This window comes from Mustela putorius, unplaced genomic scaffold, assembly GCF_011764305.1.
Source record: "Mustela putorius furo isolate JIRA1106 unplaced genomic scaffold, ASM1176430v1.1 tig00003962_pilon_pilon_pilon, whole genome shotgun sequence".
Lineage (NCBI taxonomy): Eukaryota > Metazoa > Chordata > Mammalia > Carnivora > Mustelidae > Mustela > Mustela putorius.
The window spans coordinates 17906441-17925761 of record NW_025422106.1 but is presented as its reverse complement, the minus strand read 5'-3'; the positions used below and the strand labels follow the sequence as shown (position 1 = coordinate 17925761).

The 19321-nt window shown below is 49.5% G+C and overlaps 1 protein-coding gene across 2 annotated transcripts in view; it reads right to left on the bottom strand.

Moving 5' to 3' along the window:
* The window catches only part of ASIC2 (acid sensing ion channel subunit 2), a 962539-nt gene that overhangs the window by 231860 nt on the left and 711358 nt on the right, over positions 1–19321 (bottom strand). The gene's annotated exons all lie outside the window — the stretch shown is intronic.

Here is a 19321-nt window from a genome sequence, read left to right as displayed (position 1 = left end):
TGAAATTTTGAGTTATACCTACCCCCTCCACACATACCTCTCCTGTCCCCCAAATCTACTGTCCCCCAGCTGTCCCTTCTCAGTGTGTAATACCAGCATCAGCCCAGTAGTTCAGGCCCACAACCTGGGAGTTCTTCTTGAGTCTTTTTATCACTCTCCACAGCCAGTCCAACACCAAGTCACATTACAACTTCTTTTATTGGGTCCACCCTCAACTGGATCACTCTGCCCATCTCCACCATCAAAACCTGACTCAATCCACAGCACTTCTCATCCCAAATACTGCCTCTGCATCCTAACCTGTCATCCTGCCTCTGTTCTTATCCAACCTTTGAAGCCAGAGTGATCTTCTCAGAGAATATATTAATTCAGGAGCTCCCATAGTTTTATACCCTCTCAATGACCTCTCACTGCCCTTGAATCATCTCCACATTTAGCCCAGCTGACAAGGCTTGCCACAGTTTAGCCCATGTTTATCTCTCCTATATCCGTTCATTATCACTCTTACCTTCTTTGTCTCTGCTCAAGGCATACAGGCCTTCTTTCCATCTCTCCAACAGCCGAGTTCATTCTCATTTCAGAGCCTTTGTGTTGGGTCCCTTCTACCTGAGACACTCTGCCCCTCGATCTTCCCCCAGTCGCATACCTCTATCATTAAGGTCTCAGTTCAAATGTCCCCATTCCAGACAAGCTTCCTGACTACACAGTTGAAAGCATCCTGCAAAGCCCCTCTCCATTACTCCATATGCTCCCGTCCTAGTTCATTGTCTTCAGAGTTTTTGACATCATTTAAAATTATTTATGCTTACCATCTATCTCCAGCACCCCACCACCCCCATCTTCTAGACCATAAGCCCCATGAAAGCAGGGATCGTGTCTGTTCTGTTTGTTTGCTGTGGTCCAGTGCTAATGTGGTCTGACGCATAGTAGGCACTCAATTAATACTTGCTGGATGAATGAAAGAAACTTCTAAAAGTTGGACTGAGTTCTGAAATTGGAAATTGATTTTAGGTAAGCAATTATTTACTGATCACATATTTTGTATACATAGAGAAGTATAAGCTATGAGGAAACTTGTCGTCTTAGCACATAAACCCATGGGCTCGACATTGCACATAGTAGTAATCATTAGTCATCATCATTATGACTTTCAGCACCACCATCACCATCATGTCCATTACCTCCTTCATCATGACTATAATCACCATGATCATCAATATCAGCAAGATGACCATCATCACCTTCACCATCAACAGTTATCACGATCATCTCCACCGTGACTATCACTATCATCACCAGCACTACTATCATCATCACCATCATGATGCCCATCACTACCATAATCAATATCAGCAAGATGACCATCATCACCACCACTGCCATCATCATCTTTGCCATCATCAGTCATCATCACCACCATGACCATCGCCATCATCAAAACACCACTATCATCATCACCATCATCGTCATGACTATCACCACCATCATCATCACCATCACCACCATCACTATCATCTCCATCACCACCACCACTATCATCTCCATCACCACCATCACCACCACCATCATCATCATTAACAATAGTCTCCAACATGCTAGTAGTTTACATTCAATAAAACAATTTTTTTATACATGATCTCTTTGGATTCTCAGATCATTCCAGTGAGAGGAGGTCACTCCCTAATTGTTGTCTACATTTTATAAACAAGAAAACTAAGCCTGGAGAGAGAAGTCACTTGCCTGAGATCACTCCCCTCCAACGTGAAAGAGAAGAGACTCAGATTTAGCCCTTGGGCTGCACACCTAGTCTTGGCTGACCTGCCTCCTTCCTGTGTCACCTGGAGGCAGATGAGGCAAGCCACACCCAGGACTCACTCCTACTTTAACAATACCCACTAAGACATTGCTGCCAAGTCTGTACATTTGCCTTCTGGCCATGTAGGAGAGGGGATAGCATTTCAATGGCAATCCATTATATTTTATGACTGCTAAAGGGGAAAAAAAAAATAAAAGCTTAAGGTGAGTTTAGGAGGACTTTTTGGTTGGTTAAAGAAAAAAAATTACTAAATTAAAAGAGTGGAAAAAAATAAATTACTAGTGACTGTTTTTACTGCCTAAGCCTACAAGCTGGAGTGGAGAATTAAAAAGTTATATAGCTCGGGCTTCTAACCATGACTTATCACAGACAAATCCTCCATATTTATAGCTTTTTCCTTTTTTCTCATCTCGAGATAGTAAGCAATCCCCTGATAAAGGGCTGCCTCTCCCTGCCCAGGAGCCCTGTGGGCCGAGCGTGCTCAGCAGAGCTGTCAAGGCTGAGAACACAGTGAGGACCCGGGGTGGAGGCGGGTGGGGGTGGGGGGGATGTACGGAGGGTAGTGGGGGGGGGGGTGTACTCCCTGTAGGGCTCCAGCAGGAGAAGGAAGCTCTGGAGAGGCCGAGCAGTAGCAGAAATGTTCTCTGCCAAAAGCTGTTCTTGTAACACATCGGGTCCTTACCGCCACAAATACCTCTAATATCCCCATTTTATGGATGGGGAAATTGAGGCCCACAGAGGTCCCACAGAGGTTAAACAACCTGCTCAAGTTCATGCACAGTAAACAGTCTCTCAAGGTCCCCATCCTTAAAGACATTAAAAACAAGCAGGGGGAAAGGAAAGGATAAAAGAAGGATGGGAGAACTTTCTGAGGGGAAGAAGCATTAAGGGAGCGGTTGTTTTGTGCCAGGCTCCACGAAGAGTTTTGCCTGGCCACCTTTTTTCTTCCTCACTACCACTCTGTGGAAACAGGTGGTATGCATGCCCATTTAACAGATAAGGAAACGGAGGCCTAGTAAATTAATAAAACATTCAACGTCAGTTTGGAAGCTACAATGCTGGGATTTGAACTGATGTCTGTGTGGTTCTCTTATTTCCTCGCTGGATGGCTTGGGCTAGTTACCTGAGCCTCTGTCTCCTTACCTGGGCAAGAGGGACGGCACTCTCTACTCTCAGGCTGATCTCTTGGGCACTGGATGGGAAGCCCCTTATAAAGCACATGGCACAGAGAAGCAAAGTCTGGTCCAGCTCCCTGCTTGCAGGCAGGCCAAGATGAGCTGCTCCTTCATCTTCTAGAGATGAGACTGAAGCCCAGAGGTTCCTAGGTAACCCTCATCGCTATGGAGTCAACACAGGAGAGGTTGAAACTGAGCCCCCTGCCTCCTCGTATAGAGCTCCGACGTTCACTGGTAAAAAGGACACTCACTGGGGATGAGACGGGACATGAACAGGTACAAATCATGGACAGCAACAAATCTGAACATAGAAACAGGTAACCCTGGATTTCTTTCTTCCTTTTTTTTGAAAGAGAGAGAGTGAGGCGGTGGGGAGAGGGCGGAGGCAGAGGGAGAGAGAGAATCCTAAGCAGGCTCCACGTCCAGTGTGGAGCCCGATGCAGGGTTCGAGCTCACGACCCTGAGATCATGACCTGAGCTGAAATCAAGAGTTGGATGCTTAACTGACTGAGTCACCCAGGCGCCCTGACCCTGGATTTCAAGGTCACCATCTTATTGCCTTTTTCAATGACACAGTTTCATAGAATTAGCCTATCCTAAGGAAGATTACATATATCAGTTAGTCTAGGGACTCTCAATCCCTGGGAGAAAAATACCCAGGTTTGGGCTCTATCTCAAGTCAATGAAATCAGAACCCCCGGGAGTTAGTTAAGTTTGGAGCTTTAGTGAGATATATATATATATAGATATATATCTATATATAAATAATGTGTGTGTGTGTTTTAAGTTCTCCCAGGTGATTCTAATGGATGGAGTTGAGAAATACTGATTTATGACCTTTTCATACATGGACTTTTCAGACCAGAAGCCCAGAGAGGGACAGCTAAGGGCCCAGGGTTGCTCAGCACTCAGTGGCAGACTGCAGACTCTAGTCTCCTGGTTCCCAGCTGGGATTCTTCCTCTGCTCCCCATACTCTGGTCACAGGGACCGGGCCATCCTGGTGTGCCCTGGTGCCTGAGAACCCCCAGGTCCCACTCTCCCAATTCTCCCCTCTCCTCCAGCATCTCACGTCCCTGAAGAGAGCCCTGGCACGTGGGAGGCCAGAGCCGAATCCATCCTACACATCTGCACCTGGGCCGGTCTACACACTGCAAAGAGAAGTGGTGAACCAAGGCAATTACCTAATGTATTAGCAAGCCTGTCCCTGCGGCACTCCTGTGAGCCAAAGTAATAAATACAAAATGGTAATTTCTCTCTGGAAGCCTGGCTCCGGCCTCCCACTCATTTCCCCTCCCACCCAGAAGTCATATACCACTGCCTGGTTGTCCTCTTCTCCATGGGGCGGCAGTAACTCGGAGTTACTGAAATACCTTGGGTAAAACTTGCATGTCAAAACCTGAGTCATCCTACAACAGCCCCAGTCCTCCTCTATGCCTTACTTGTCTGGCCAGAGCAGAGTCTTCTAGCCTTCAGTGGAAAGTAAGGAAAATGCCCTATAGGTATGAATGAGTGATTCCAAGCGGCTCACAACTTTGTGCATGCTGTTGACTAGTATCAGCCCTGGAAGCAAAGTGAGAAGCTTGAAGTTGTAGCTGCGACTTGGCCTCTTCCTAGCGTTGTGACCTTGAGCAAGTCACTCCACTTGCCTGGGATTTGGAAGTCTTCTACGTCCCCTCAGAGCTGTTGTGCAAATCCAAACAAGAATGGGTGCGAAACCGAGGGCATAGGTTCCAGCAATATCTTTCCATGGCCATACAGCTAGACATGGCAAAGTCAGGACTCGAACCCAGAGCCCTGATTCTTAACCACTGCACACTAGAGTGTCTCAGGGCCTCAATAGTGAGATGCAACCCAGGGGAAGAAGGACTGAATTCTTCCCAGCATGGAGGCATGAAGGAAGGGGAAAAGATGATAAAGCTTGAGCCTCGAGGGATGAGAGCGGTTTCCAGGGAGACATTTCTGGCCAAGGGACAGCAGGTGCAGAGACCCGGGGAACATGGCAGGATGCATGCGGTACGGGGGGTGAGAGCTTGGAGCTTATGTGGATGCTAGGCTTGATCTTGTGATGGGGAGCTACACGGTAACTTTAAGCAGGGCAGATTCTCAGGATAAAGTAATAAATGGCTAGTTCCATTTCTTAGCACTAAGCTGGCCAGGCTATTGAGGGTGTAGCCTGTTGCTTGGCTGTAGGATATGCAAGGCAGGGAGACCAAACCAGTGGCTTTGAATGGATTCACTTTGATATCCTTAGAGCCCAGCACAGTACCTGGTAGGCAGAAGGCCCTCAATGAATGTATGAATGAAGAGATGACTCTGAGAGTCAGTGGATGGAAAACAGAATGATCAAAGAAGTGAATGACTGAAATAACAAATGAGGGTATGATGTGTCAATCCAGTGAACAGCCCAAGGCATGGTTTGCAAGCAGCTTTAGCAATTTGAAGGGACAGCCTCGGAGTAACGCGAGCACAGACTCCTCCCTGCATTCCCCAGGAACGCCCTGCTGTTGGCAAGACTCCTTCAAATTGAAGGCTTCTCCCCATCAGAGCAGCACAACACGCAAAGTCAGAGTGATTACTGTGATCCAGCTAGAGGCTGTTCCCGGACGCGTCCACTGATACCCCCAGAGTCGGGAGAGGGTGCAGAATGTCGGGCGGAGGCGGGGGGAGGGGACTCATTTTGGAGGTCTGCCACTCCCTTGTCATTTCTCCATTCACACGGTCTCCCTAAATGACTAGTTATTTCAGTCTCCTATAAAGACAAAGGGAAAGAGTTATCTGTAATGGAGACTTACCAATCCTTGTGCTGACTGTAATTCTAAGTAGCAGCAGCCTCCTGTGAGTCTAGCCTGGACAGGGCGGGATTCAGGACAAGGCGGTCCCTTCTTCCTCTCTTACTCCACGCTGCCTTTCCCTTCCACCTTCTACAGCCCCGCTGCTTAAAATGTGGTCTGTGCCCCAGCAACACCAGTGACATGCACGGGTCACTGTGATTGTTATGGAAGGTTGGCAGTTAATTTATTGAAGTTTGAGAAATTCTGTTTGCAGGTGACCGAGACACCGTCTAGCTGAGAGTTTAACTCCCTGACCAGGTTTTGCAAAGCCCTCCAGAGGTATTGTGGAAGATTTCCCCCAGGAGGTGACCATGACCTTGAGGCTTGTGGAAGGGCACAGGCTTTTATCCCCCTGGTGTGACTCATCACCGAGGGCAGGGGGAGGATCAGAGCAAGAGTCAGGACTGATCTGGCTCTGGTACTAGCCAGATGCCCTTGGGCAACCCAGTTCCCCCTCTGAGCCTTCCTATCACACCTGTTAAATGGGAACAATACATTTGCTTTTCTTTTCTTTTCTTTTTTTTTTTTTTAAAGATTTTATTTATTTATTTGACAGCAAGAGATCACAAGTAGGCAGAGAGGCAGGCAGAGAGAGAGGAAGGGAAGCAGGCTCCCTGCTGAGCAGAGAGCCCGATGTGGGACCCTGAGATCATGACCTGAGCCGAAGGCAGCGGCTTAACCCACTGAGCCACCCAGGCGCCCCTACATTTGCTTTTCGATCACACAGTTGTCATGGAGATAAACAGAGGCGGAAAATACACAGGCTCAGGGAAACAGAAAGGTCCGTGAAGGGGCCTGTTTTCAGTGTGGACAACCAGCCATTCGGACCTGACACCTTAGAAGATGAATGAGGAAAATCCATCTTGGAGTCAAAGGTAGCAGACGTTGCCCTCATGAAGATGAATCAGCAGAGGAACATGGCACTAATTAGGCAGGACGTAGCACTCTAAAGAAAGGGCCCCGCCACGCTGGTCTCACTGAGCTGCCCTTAGATGGGGATGTGCAGTTGGATTCTTGAGACTGTGTTTTGTTTTTGTTTCTTTCTGCTTACTTAGAGTTATTTTTTCCAAAGCGAGCTCAGCCTAAGGACCTAAGGCTACATTGCATTAGCATTCTGAAGGTCAATATTTCCAGAACCGCTAGAATCATGTTGTTCTCTCACATTGTGTGGGTGAGAGAGGCAGCTCCATTTTGGAAGAAGCCAGATGTACTCACAGAACAAAGAACAGAATGGAGCTACTGGAGCTGGAATTTCCAGAGTTGGAAGGAAGGCACCCCTTAATTCCATCCCCAAGACCTTTAGTTTGCTGATCCCTCTGTCGTGAATGCTTTTCCCTGGATCCCTGACTGGCTTCTCTTTCTCAGCAAAGATGCCATCTCCTTGGAGAAGAATCAGTCCTTTCCCTAGCCCCATCTTCATGGAGCCTCCAGCCATTCCCTAGTGCAGGGTCCTTGACTGGTTTGCCTTCACTGTCTTTAATATCGAAACCATCACGTTCACTCATTTATTTCTATATTATCTGTGCCACACCTCTCATCACAGAATGTTTTCCTAAACTCCATCACCTGGAGATGTGTGTTAAAAATATATTGCTAGAGCTCTCCCCCATAAATTGTGACTCAGTAGTCATGGGTTGGGGCTGGGGATACTTAAACAAGCCTTACGGTCATTCTGATTGTCACGGAGCTCATGCACGATCTCCAGAATGTGAGCTCCGTGAGGAACGGGCCCTGTCCATTTCTCCTATATGGAACACAACAGCCCACACACATGGGCTCTGGACAACTCTTCAATGAATGAATTCATGAACAACAGAAGGAGTCCACATATATTTTGGTGGTACCAATCCTTTCTCCCGCTTTGGCTAGTCGGTATCCAGACAGAGCCCTTGTTACCTATGAGGAATGGGGTGGCCATAAGACTAGCGTCGCCCCTGCCCTCAGGAGGTGATGGTCTAATGACAGCAAGCTGAGCAGATGAAAAGGATTGCAGTGAAAGAGCAAGAGAGGGGGGCACCTGGGTGGCTCAGTCATTAAGCCTCTGCCTTCTGCTCAAGTCATGATCCCAGGGTCCTGGGATTGAGCCCCACATTGGGTTCCCTGTTCAGCTGGAAGCCTGCTTCTCTCTCTTCCACTCCCGCCCCCACTTGTGTCCCTCTCTCGCTGTCTTTCTCTGTCAAATAAATAAACAAAATCTTGGGGGAAAAAAAAAAAAGAAAGAAAGAAAGAGCGAGCAAGAGAGGAAAGAGCCTTGGGAGAGGCAGAGGCTGTGAGTCTGGTTGGAAGGATGAGCCTCCTGCCTTTCCAGATGCAGAGGAGTGGGGCAACCTCAGAACAGGTGGGAAATCTTTCAGACAGTACTTTTGTTTCCTGTGTTTGTTTGTATTAGTTATAGCTACACGTGGTTAAAAACATGCAGACCCCAGAAAAAAGTGCGGGCAGAGATGCCAGGCTTCCTTCCACCCTCCCTGCCCATCCTCAGAGGCTGGTGCTCCCTTCCAGGCATACTTGGCACCCATCTGAGCCCACGGCCCGCAGCACAGATGGGGCTCACCGGCAGGGATGGCAGACCAGGTCCAGGGGCAAATGAGAGTCTGAACAAAAGCATGAAACCAGAAAAGCATGAGCAGCAACCAAGTGACTTGGCTTTGTGACTCGGGGCCGAGAACCTCTGACTCCAGCAGAGAGGGAGGTCAGACAAGGTAATAGGGAGTTTCCCACCTCACTGGCTGGAGAAGATTCTCGGAGCAGGTGGCAGGGGAGGGGCAGGGGGGTGGGGTGGGTTGGGCAACAGTGGTAGCCAGGGATCAAGGGAAATCAACTGTCCAAGATGTGATTCTCTAAGAACGTGAGGTGCAGATCCCCATCACTGCTTCTCTACTTGCCTATGAGTTTTGGTTCTGTCATCTGTAAAATGGACATAACAGGACTGGATCCAAGGGTGGCATCCTGGAGGGCTGGGGAAGATGGACGGGAGGCACAGAGTGGGCACACAGTTGGTCTTCTCTGCCTGTTTCCACTCCTCCGTCCCACCTCTTGCCATCAGCCAGGACCCCCAAATTGTCGGCCACGTCTCTACAGAGGCTTGAGCTGACCCTAGCTTTGTCATTTATCAGCAATGTTGCTTCTCGCAAGTTTCCAGTTGTTCTCCGACCCTCGGCTTCCTTTTCACGCCACGGAGAGTGGACGGGAGTGACATCCTAGCCTTCACGGGTCACCCGGACATGCAGGGGTGCCCTCTGAACTCCGGCCTTTTCCCTTCTCTTGGCGACCCAGCTAACCAAGCTCCCCGGCCACAGGGATGGGGCTTTTGCCTTTCCAGAGACTTAACGACAATGGACTGGAGCCGGAGACGCCGACCCCAGGCATTTTAAAAACAAAACTACTTGGGTGTGAAATATGCAGTTGTGTTTCCCTGGCTGGTTAAAATATTTGATGCTCATCGCATATTCAACCACACACACACACACACACACACACACACACACACACAGGCTCTCACTCCATGTACTGTCAAAAATGTAATGTAATTATAGCGATGTTAAATATCCCCAGCTGTTCTGAGATATTTGAATCTTAAATCAAGCCTGACTGTATACATCCCTGGCTTGCAGCTGGAGATATACATCAAGAACCTCAGAAGCTCAGAGCTGGGGAAGTTCGGGCGAGAACCCTGGGCCAGGGCCTCCAAGCCTGCATGTTGTATCTGCGCGGGTAGAAGGACCCCCGTCGTGAGCCGTTGGCAGCATTGCCAAAGAGATCCATGTTCCTCAACAGGGCTGTGCAAACTGGCAGGTCATAAGCATCTATCCAAATAGTCTTTCAAATCCATGTGCAGGGAGCATAAAGAGATAGTGTAAAATAAACGGTAATAAAGTGAATAAACACGCGTCTCACTCCAGAGCCTTTGAGGTGCTTCTATAAATCAAATTCTTGCCATAATTTGCTCTGTGAGACTGTACTGAGAAGCAGAATCAAAGCTCATCTGCTTTCCTGAGCTGTAGGCTTAGATTTATGGATGTGAGTTCACAGTGGATGCCCGTGCCATTTCAAAGTGGGAAAATAATTTTCGTTGGGAGGGGTTCCAAGAGAAGATTAAACCCTTCACTTCAGAGATCAGAGCATCAACAACCTTCAGATCAGATATGCCACTGGAATCAGAAGGGGATGACCAGCATACATATTTTGGGAAAAGAGTAAGTTCTCAGAGGAAGAAACAGATACTCCTGTGATACAAAAGCATCGTCTATGGGCTTAAGCACAGACATCCTCAGGATCTTTCAAGCTTCCCCGGGACTTTCGAGGTGACCTCGAGCAACTCATTCGCCCTCTCTGATTTTTCCACTTTGGTCGGGGTACTAAAGTGGGGGAAGCGACCCTAAAAGGCGCTGACCTACCCATGGAGGTGTGACATGAAAGCTACAAGAGGATCCTGGCTGGGACTGTGACGATACAGAGGAGGCCACTGTTAGCACATGATTCCTCCAGGGACCGGAAGTCTTCCTTGGAAGTGAGGGGCGTCACCTGTTAGTAATGATAAGGAGGATGACAGTGAGAGCTTACATGTAGCCGGTGCCTACACGTCTGTGCTTTTATAGTTAAGAGAGCAGGGGTACGTTCTACATTGATACTCAACTTGTATCCACCAGGACTAGACCAGAGCTGCCTCTCAAGAAATAATTTTTCAATGGATTAATATGTTGCCTGTAAGTTTCACAACCAGCCTGCTTGGGAGGTATGATCTCCGTTCTACTAACAGGGAAACAGAGTCCCAGTGAAGGTAAGCAACTCCCGACAGTCACCCAGTTAGGATCCAGAGGACCTGGGCTTTGAACTGGAGTCTGTCTCACTCCTGACGCCACCTCCTTCCTCATTCTCCAACCACCTCTTTTCTAAGATTCTGGGGTCCAAACTCCCAATCTTGCGCGAGTATAGGCATAGTTAAATACCCTCACCTTGACTATTTTTTTAAGCCTTGCTGCTTGTTTGTCCTGGATTCTTTTATTTTTTTCGGCTTTGGAACACACCCTGATCTAAACCTACCCAGCCTGGTTCAATATGCGGAGTCAGGTGTGTAGTAGAGAGAGTTTTATACAACCGAGGAAGCTGCTGTGAGTTTTCTGTTGCTGCTGAGATGAACCACCACAGACACAATTCCTTCAAGCCACACAAACATATTAGCATATAGTTCTGGAGGTCAGAGGGCTAAAATGAAGCTGTCAGCCAGGCTGCATTCCTTCTGGAAGCTCTGGGGGGAGAATGTTTCCTTTGCCTCTCCAGCCTCTAAAGGCCACCTGCTTTCCTTGACTCGTGGGCTCTTCCTCCATCTTCAAAGCTATCAATGTAGTGTCTTCGAACTACAGAGTCTTCTGACTCTCTGGTCTCTGATTCCGTGGTGATGTCTCCTTCCGACCCTTATGTCCCCGCCCCCCCCCCCCATAAAGATTCTGGTGATTACGTTGAGCTCCCCTGGATAATTCAGGATAATCTTCCCATCTCAAAACCCTTAATTATCTATGAATCCCCTTTTGCTATGCCAGGGAATACATTCACAGGTTCTAGGGAGGAGGCTGTGGCCATTTCAAGGGGCCATTATTCAGCCTACCAGATGGCCTTTGCATTTTGGTTTAATGGACACCGGCCATGCCAGAGTGGACATTCACATTCCCCGTGCACGTTTATAGACCCAATGACTCATGCCTTATGGAGACAGCCCACTGATCTCTTTTTTGCAGCACTCAAGGGACTTTAGGGAGCCCTCAGATGGGCTTTGCCTCTCCAAGTGTGGTCCACGGACCAGCAGCATCTGCATCATGTGGCAGCTTTCAGAAACGCAAAGCTTGGGCCCTGTTCCAGACCCAGCAGATCAGGGTCTCTGCGGGGGGCCCAGGAATCTGGGTATGCTCAAGTTTGAGAAGCATGGCCCTAGAGTGCTCTCCATTCATCCACAGTTAACTGGAATATACTGGGAAGGCTACTTCCCTGCCTGGGAAGGCAGGAAGTCTCAGGGCAGAGATAAAGGAGGAAATCATCACCTCTCTGCAGTAGCCAGTCTTAGCACTGATCCTTTTCTGCAAGGCACTCAGGGCCCCACTGCTTTGTCCCTAAGAAAATCTGCTTCGGTTGGTGAAATCCCCTTACACCCACCCTGCGCAGGAACAGAGGAGCCGAAGAGATCTGAATCCAAATTCTGACTCTTTTCCTGGGCCACGTGACCCTAGGCCAGTTGCTTCCCCTTTTTGAAGTCAGGCAGGCCACAGGGGGCGAATACACCCTCTGTTGTCGGGATAAAATGAGACGGTAATGCGTATTGTGATTGCCTATCCTGGTAATAAAGCCCTTACTGACTGGAAATGCAAGTTTGCTAGCCAGAGCTGGACTGGGGTTTCTTTTTGGGATCAACCACGATGTAGTGCCAAGAGCACGGACTTTGGAAGCTGGAGTTCAGAGTTTCTGTTTCTGACCTTGGGCAAGTTAGCAAACCACTTTGTACCTCTGTTTCCTTATCTGTACCAGGGAGAAAAGAAGACTTTTTTCTCCAATCTGTTGTGGGGCGAGATAAACTAATGAATGTAAGCGTGCCTGGCAGAGAGTAGGAGCTCAACACGTCTGCGTGGAATCCGAGGAAAAGATGTCTTGGGCAAATCAGTAGTAGAAACAGTGGTGTGAGGGGAGATCCTCAACAAGCTCAGGAGAACAAACTTCCCGAAGGGGTTCGTGGCTTCCGTTTGCTTTACCACCGAGTCCTGTTCCAATGACAGGTGACTTACACCTTTGTGAGCGCAGGTCTGAGCTGGAGCTCAGTTTGGCAACATTTCGTTAGACAAGACTACGAGTTACCAACGTCCCTGAAGGAATGAAAATAGTGATTTAGTTTGGACTATGGCCAAACAAAGACTTTTCACAACGCCTGATCCCCCTGCGTGGCTGACGGAATGGGAAGATACACGGCCGTCTCCGCTCCTTGTTGCGGGCCTCGGAACGCAGGATGACTTCGGGGGCCCACACCAATTTAGAGTGAAAGAGAATTCCAGCTAAGGTTTGAAAGGTGGTGAAGGATAACTTATCTGGAAGGACTGGGACTTACTGGCATCTCTGAGCATTGGCAGAATGGGGTCATAGAAAAAAAGAGTGTCAGCTTTGGGGCTGGATGGACCTTCGTTTGAATCCTGGCTCTGCTGCCCTCCAGCAGTGACTTTGTGCCTTCTCAAGCCTCAGCTTTCTCATCTGTAAAATGGGTTCCATAACCCCCATTCGAAGCTGGTGAAATTGACATGACTATTTACATGACAGGTGCACAATCCAGATCCTGGGCTGTCCCATGACTGGTCATCTCCCTGTGTGACGGGTAGCTCCTTTCAGGCCCCCATCACCCCCATGAAGCACACTGACCCCCTCGCAGGCCTATTTACCAGAAACCGAGTAAATTTATTGTCATCTTTGTGGCCCACTGCTTGGCACTCACTAGGCACTCCATGGGTGTTGGTTGGCTGGATCTCTGAATGGCTGATCCAAGCAAACCACTTAGGAGAGTCAAAGCGATGGGTGTATAAACCAAATGGTCTGGTTACTCCCCCAGCCCCTCTCAACTGGGCAGACATCTGACTGAAGTGCTCACGACTGACCACAGTAGCCCCCAAGCAGCCACTATCAAAATCAACCTGACGGTCCATTTGGATATCCGCAGACCTGGGTAGAGTTTACATTGGATTCCCTAAACTAATTTCCCCGAAGTAAAATCACTGGTAGAGTTCTTCTCATGTTCCTTGTATAAATGTCTGTTTAATCGCCATCCTATCTCCAGCACTTCAATAACTTGTACATTTCCCCCTTAATCACTGTTTCAGCTCTGCAAAGAAAAGAGACGGTTGGCTGAAAAGCCCAGGCCATCTGCAGTAGTTAAGCCGTATTTTCCCCTGACTGCTCCCTTGGACGGAGAACTTCTCAGCTAAGTCCCTTTGGTCATTTGGCACATGCCCTCCTTTCACAGAGGAAGATCCTGAGGCCAAAGTCACACGGCTGGTCAGGGCAGTGCTGAGGCTGGCTCCGTCTTCCCAGCACACCCCCACCTCCCACCCCCGCTGCTCCTTCTCCATCCGGAGGACTTGGGTTCAGATTCCAGGTTTGCCACCTGCTGGCTCTGTGACTCCGGGCAGATTACAGTCCCTCCCTGAGCTGCAATTGCCCATCTGTAAAATGTGAGTGATCACACAACCTTTTAGGGTTATTGCAAGAACGGAGATGGCATGCAGTGTGCCCAGCCCGGGCCTGGCGCATCACAGCTGCCCAACGCTATTCGCCTTCGTCCTTCACTCGGATCGCTCGCTGCAAGTAATAATAAAGGAAATAGCTCACATTTATTGAGTCCTTTACTTGGTGCCAGAAACTGTTCTCAGCACTTTACATGTATTAGCTCGTTTACTCCTCTTTCTCTAAAGGCAGAAGTATCTTTCTTGCCTCCCTAAAGCCATCCATCCTCACAACTACTGGACTGCCTGGCCTAGCACCGTTTCAACCGAATTGGCTGATTTTAAACAATATGTTGCTAAAATGATTTCTTGTTTTCTGTCGCTGGCTCAGAGCAGTCAGCCCACTTGCTGGGACAAAGTGTGATGAAACCAAATGCTCTTTCCTTGGCTTTTGGTACATAGACTAGACCCAAATCTGGGCTCAAGGTTGACCCCAGCAAAAGGGGGGGGCAAGAAAAGGGGAAGGGTTCAGGGAGGAATGGCCCTGATGGAGTGAGGAATGGGGGTGGGACACGGATGACACAGAGGGCACCCTCCATGGTCTAATAGCCAGAAGCGAAAGAAGTCAGAGATTTACTACAAAGTTTAAAAATGTAGTTTGACCCCCAGGCATCCATCATAGCATTGTGTTATCACACTTCTGCTCTCCTCCTCCTCAAGGCCTCCGGCCCCTCCCTCCAGATACCCCGAACCATTCTCAGGGCCTAGAAGCCTGTATTCAACCTCACCGTTTCACAACCTCTGGACTCACACTCATACATGCTGTCTCCCTCTCCCTCTTTTCTCTACCTTGGAAATCCTAGTTAGCCTTCACGACTCAGTTTACATGTCACCTCCTCCGGGAAGCCTTCGGAGGTGCCCAGTCTCACCTGGAGACTCTTCTAAGCCCACATTGCACCCGGGCACTCTGTATAGGCATCTGTTCACACGTCTCATACCTTAGCCGTAAGTAATATTCATGTTAATAATTAATTATTTTGTTTTATGCCCCCGGCAGCTAGGACAGAGCTTGACATAGTGTTGACACTCAACAGACACAGGTTGATGGAGTGAATGAACCAGGAAATGAGCCTATCCCCACTCAAGTGGTCACGGTAAGATATGATAATTATATCTTGAGAATAATTTATAATTGCTACCCCCAGATATGAGGACTGTGCTAATCTCTTGATCCAAATCATACAATCAGCCTCTGCCCACATGTCTTCGTCCCAGCAGGGTGAGGCAGGCACTATTACCAGAGGTACGAGAGTCAAGCATCTGCCCAAGGCACACAGCTAGAAGGCGGCAGAACCAGAGGCCCATGCTAGGTCTGGCTGATGCCTCCCCTGAACCATGCCTTCCCCCAGAGAGGGTCGCTGCTCCTTGTTCTTGAAGATGACCCTGATCGCCCTGTCAGCCCATGTCCCCAACCCCTCCCTCCCTCCCTGGAGGCCCTGGTCCCAGCTATCTCAGCCTCACAGTTCTGTGTCCTGCCACTTACTGGGAAGGCCGCTTCCCTCCACCCCCAGGACAATCCAGGAGGGCCAGAGTGTGCAAAGCAGAGCCAGGGGTCCTCTGCTAGGGCCAGAGAAAGAACATGGGCATTGAAAAGCAGGAGCTGCTTTGTCCTGCCCCTGAGTGATTAACTCTTTCACAGCTGTAACAAACAGAGGAGCTGCAAATAAACACACCCTGAATGGACCGGAGAATAAAAGCCAACGGACATGCCTCTTCACAATACTCCTCTCTCCCTGGCCAAGTTTATTTCCAGACGTGAGACTAGCCAGGTGGAAGGAGACTTTGGCGGCCAGCTGGCACATACCCCCAAAGGCTTCCTCTGAGACCCCATTCTTCACCTGTTGCACTGGTCCTCTTCGGGCTTGGGAAGCACAGGCTTTTGGGGAATGCTTGGTATACTTCTCTGCACTCCCCGCCTCTAACCCACACAGGAATAAATGCCCAGGAACCGCCTGGGCATTTCCTTATTGGAAATGCATTCCACTGGTGTTCCCTAGAGAAACTAAGCCAAGTGTCTTGGTGAGGGTCTTCCAAGACAAGAATAAGTCTTGGGGGCACCTGGTGAAGGGATTCATTACCCAGACCTTTCCTCAACATTTATGTGTCAGCCTCTGTGCCGGGTGCTGGAGAGGTTGAGGAAATCAGACGTTGACTCTGGAGGGAGGGACAGACACAGACCAGTAGGTGTGAGGCCTGACACCTCAATGGGGCAGCAGAGAGGTAGAAAGAAGGAAGGCATCAGTTGCTTGGTGATTGGAAGTGGAGAGTGAGGCAGTCAGGATGAGCTCCCAAGCAGAGCCCCCAGGGCTGGATGCTAAAGGATGAGTTGTATCCTGAGGCAGGCGAAGCAGTGTGTGCAGGGTGGGGTTGCGGAGGCAGGGAGCACTTACAGCAGCAGAGGACCGCGGGGAGCAAGGCAGAGAGGACTGGGGAGCGGTGGTCCCGCTGTTGTAAGCTGTTCACAGAGCTTTGGTATGCGGTACCAGAGAGACTGGGGCAAGAAGCAAGGCAAGGTGCAGGTGCCGAGCCTGAGGACAGCCTGGGATTTTAAGGGGTTTAAGAGGTGGGATGATATGCTTTGAGTAGAACTTTGGAAAGAGTACTCTGGCTGTAGTACAGGGGGTGGATGGGGGCGGGGAGGGAGCACTGACCTGGAGGTCAACGGACCAGGTAGGAGGCAAGTATCATTTAAAGGCAACATTTTGATGGGGGCCAGCATTGCCTTAAGAGCCCACCCTCTTTATGTATATGCATATGCCCATCTGTCCATCCATCCATCCATCCATCCATCCATCTAGGCACAACAAATATGACATATTTGTTACCTCCACTAGATGGAGTAGGAAACTAAAGAACAGAGAGGCTAAGCCACTTGTCCGGATGGCACACAGTAAGTGGTAATCTCAGGATCTGAACCATCCCTGTAGCTTCAGCCTTCCTGCTCTTACCTGCTACCCTAGAGTCCCCACCACCAAAGACAACAAAGGTCTGAGCCAGGGTCTTGTAGTTACTGGAAAAATACTCCTGAAGGTCTGCTCTGTATTTGACGCTCTCCTGGCTTCTGGCTTCCACAGAGAAAAAGGATGCTGCAGCCTTTAATTCTGAGATCCTTGGAAAAAACTACAGCATGAAGTGTTAAAGGGCTGGAAAGTCCCAGTGCAGGGTCATGATAGAAAGCCAGCCACCAGGGGTCACTTGAGTCTCCAGAAACACATCCTTGTGGAATAGAGATATTTGTTTTGCTTGGGGGGGGGGGGCGGTGCCTGCAAGCTCTTCAGCTGAAGGTAGGCAGGGTACAGGCTAGTGAGAGAAGGGTGTGCCCCCGTGGGAAGGGTCCTGGTTGCTTCAACTCATGGCCATCCCTGCTGGGGAGACTGAGGTCAGGTGGTTCCTAAAGGTACCGTATGAGGTGGGTTAGGCCCCCATAGCATGCGGTCAAAGCTATGACTACCTGCACCCCCTAGGGGGGTTACACTTGCCATTCTCCCAGCCATGCTCAGAGAAGGGGTGGGAGCTGGTAGGGTGGGGGAGGGTAAGAGTCCTATGTAGAGGGTCTTCTAATAGAAGAGAAGCCCCGGCTCAGAGAGGAAGGCTATGTGTGGCTTCCATGTAACGCATCTGATGGTTTGCAAAGCTGAACTTTCAACTTACTGGCTCTGAGCTTTGGAGCATCATGGAGCCTCATTTTCCTCATCTGTAAAATGGGAAGAAAACTCCTTGCTAATGCAGGGTTGTGGGAATGTCAAAAGTGAACACTGGCTGTTGGGATTTAATTCTGCACACGTGTAGAGCCATCATGCACGATTCTATTTGGTGAGACTGGTTACACAACTTGAAGCTGAAATTCAGGGGTTGCTGAGAGTTGAATATAACATTGAACTTGAGTCTAACTTTAGAGGCTGCTAGGTAGTGGTCAGCCAAACATAAACAAAGCATTGCTCATCTCATTCCTTCATCTCTGTAGAAGTCACCATTGTGCTTGACGTCTGAAAGGAGGTCACTTGGAAGCATGCATTACCAGCCTCCGCTTGCTGAAGCAGGCAGGGGAACCAGTAGGCTAGGGATTCCTCCAAGGCAGGCTGAAAAGCCCAGAAAGTGAGGGGTGTTTAGGGAATGGATAAGTCAGGGCTGTTCTCCATAAAGCAATGCAAAGAGAGCAAGACCGAAGCCAGAATCACCACCCTAGACAAGGACGAGCCCAATTCGCCAATCAGAGGCCTGGCCTGACAGGCATCTGAGCCACCACCTGTTGGAACGGTGGCATCCCTTTACCGCAACAGGAAGAACCTGGGCAGATACAAGACTGTCAGGAGGGAGGCAAAGGGGCTGGTAAAATCACCATCAGAGCATGACAAATAAACACGCAGCCCACCTTTCCCACATTGGTGGAAAAACCCAAACCCACCTAAGGCGCGTTTACACATGAATGACTGGACAGGCTTGTGCCACGCTGGGGCTTGGCACAAGAACTCCTCCAAGGCAGACCGTGCAAGGCAGATACCTTCTGTCTGACAGCTGCATTATCTAGACCCACAGCATGGGGGAACCAGCACAGCAAATTGTTTACAAACCCCAAGCACAGCTTCTCCTGGCCCTGGGTGTTCGAATCAATATCTCTCCGAGGCTGTTTTCCCCAAGGCAGGGGGATGGCTCCTCTGGCCCAGGACACACACTCACCTCCAGGGGTCAAGGACCCCACAGATGTCCACTGCTCTCAATTCCCTTGGATGCTCAAGACAGGGCTTTATTTTAAAAAACAGCAGAAGGGGCTGCTGAGTTCTCCACCTAAGCAGCTACAGTTTCAGTGTCAGTTCATATTCTGGGCGTTTCCTCCCAAGTCCTCCTAGATTCCAAGTGTTTTGGAACTCGGGCAGAAGCTGCTTAGAGCAGCGCGATTTTGCTGATGGCCCCGTTTTGAAGAGCTTCTTGTTGATTTTCCCCAAAACAACAAACCCACCAGTAAGGCGTGCTTCCCTCTCATCCCATCCCTTCACCCCAGACACAGGGCAATTGCCAGGAGTCCTGTGGACCAGGGGTGAGGTCCGGGACAAAGGGCTAGCATTCACAGAGGGGACCATAAAGACAAGAGCTGAGGGCCTGGGGATTGACACCGGAAGGAGAGAAGCCGGGACAAGTGAGCAAGGTCACTCCCCCTACACTTGTGTCCAACTTCCCACGACCTGGAGGACAAGGCTCAGGGGACCCAAGAGTGGGTTCCGCCTTGGCGTCCTGGAATGATGTCACCTCAC